Source organism: Gopherus evgoodei, chromosome 4 (genome assembly GCF_007399415.2).
Source record: "Gopherus evgoodei ecotype Sinaloan lineage chromosome 4, rGopEvg1_v1.p, whole genome shotgun sequence".
NCBI lineage: Eukaryota > Metazoa > Chordata > Testudines > Testudinidae > Gopherus > Gopherus evgoodei.
This window is the reverse complement of record NC_044325.1, coordinates 34,110,913-34,113,009: the sequence shown is the minus strand read 5'-3', so window position 1 is coordinate 34,113,009 and position 2,097 is coordinate 34,110,913. Positions and strand designations below refer to the sequence as shown.

Below are 2,097 nucleotides of genomic sequence, written 5' to 3'. Positions count from 1 at the left end.
TTAGTGTTTTCCTTTCAAAACAAATTTTTTATTCCTATTTGTTATGTAAAATGTATACAGATGTATTCAAGAGACTGCAACAACAAATAATTAATTTTAACCCCTAAAATGTACATGCTTATTTCCTGAATAAAGTGTTATTTTATAAATACCTTTTCAGATTCAGTCTGACACTCATATACTTTGGTCATTGTATTGAATTCAGCATAATTACATTTTTATTAAAATGAATAATTTCTACTACACAAATCATTACTAGTACACAGTTGTTCTTGAAGAAAGGCATCACTGAGAAACAAGTTTCCCTATTATTTTATACCCTTAAATTCCTTCGTTTTAGACCCAAGTTTTTCAGATGTGATATTGCCAAGCGATGCTGTCATATTCCAAAAGGCCAAGTGAGAAAAGGAATGAGCTCATAATCTTGCTTTTATGTTTTATTTTACCAAACCTTGCTTCACCCATAAATGTTATAATTATAATTACACAGGCATATCATTTTCCAATAAAGGTTTCATTCTATTTGTTCCGCTTGGCTGGGAGTTACCATGTGCTTCGATTCTTGCAAAATATTAGAGACAATTCTTCTGGGGAAAAAAATACAGTCAAAACTGTTTATACCAGCAAAGCTGTGAAAAGGCAACCAGGACAATTTAAAAATAAAAAATACACTCTTATTTCATAGTGAGCAAAAGGAATAAAAAAATTCCAAATTATTTAACCTTAAAATGCTTACAGTAGAACACAATAAGCCTTGCATTCTGTACTTAGGCAAAACTTCCACAAAGTCAAGGAACTGGGCGGTCAGGACCCATATTCCTATTCAATGTTCCAACTGACGCAGCAGGATTTTTCATATGCAAACATGCTTTTAATAATGTATTAGTGGTGAAGCCTCATTTAAAATATAACTTCCTACCTTGTTGTTCACAGACTTGTTGCTGACTCACCTTTCAACAACAGGATTCTGAAAGGGCAATAAAAGAGCCTCAAACAACAAAAATTACTTAAGTCTTTCAGTAAAATAAGCCTCTGTAAATTACTCCCATGTTTAGATTCTTTCCTGTAGCTAGCTTTTTGCAGACATGCCAACAAATTGTTGCTTATTTGAAGAAACTCCCATCATTTTGGATTAAATTTAAGGCAGCTTTTAAAGCATCTTCCTCTAATAATAAAGAATATTTTGCAGCATGTGTTTCAAATAGACATTTTTATTAGACTACGATTATAAAAAGCTCATCTTTATTAAACATTTTTTAACCTCAAACTGTCACAGGTTCTCAGCCTCATTTTATAGCTTATTATGCAACATACAGCTATACTTTCTAGCCAAAGCCAACAAGTTTGAGATTTTTGGATGCTGTTGGGTGTCTTAAATGGCCATATAGCAAGTTCTCATTTGTTTGCAGTTTCAATTTGGATTTAATTTTGCAAAAGCTTCTCCTTGCGATGAAGATTTTTGCCAAGTGTTGCAACAGGATAGTCACAAGACTGTACATCTTTTGACTTCAGTGTAAGATCCTCCCCTAACTTCCCATTGCCATGGTCTGAAAACTACTCCAGCAAATGCTTGTTGGACCCACAGTATTAGGGGATAAGAGAGATTTTAAAGCCCGGTGTACAGCTCTTGGAGTTGTGTGTGTTTGGGCAAGGGCACGCTTAGAAGAGAAGCTTTCCTGTCTTTTGACTGCTTTCTAATTCAGAAGCTGAGTTTTTTGTTTTCTAAACGGGGGTGGGGAGCAGGACTAGGTCTGGAAGGCGAAAAGCTCCCTCCGGCCACACGAGCCCATCGCTGCAAGTATCAGACCAGGAGGCCGCAGCAGCAGTGCTCCAACGCAGGCTACTGCTGCTGCTTGCTGAATTTGCACGCCCATCCTCCCTACAAAAGCGCGCACCGAGCCTCGGCTCCCCAAGCGCGCCGCTCTGCAGCCAACTCCCGCGTGCGAAGAGCGCCACACTCCCGCCGCTCCGCAGCGGCCATTCACAGGCAAGCCAAGCCCCAGCACACTCACTTTCGAGCATCATTACTTGACGCATTGCAGGTGCAACGCAACCAATCAAGAGGCTCAGTTCTTCCCGACAAACCATTGCAGGGTC

The 2,097-nt window shown here is 38.9% G+C and overlaps 1 long non-coding RNA gene across 1 annotated transcript; it reads right to left on the bottom strand.

Annotated features, from left to right (window-relative positions):
• Nucleotides 1–200: 200 nt before the first annotated feature.
• LOC115649857 lies at nt 201–2,097 on the bottom strand. The gene is made up of 2 exons (XR_003999949.1): nt 2,013–2,097; nt 201–967 (listed from the first exon to the last, which is right to left on the bottom strand). It is a non-coding gene; the product is annotated as an uncharacterized LOC115649857 (long non-coding RNA).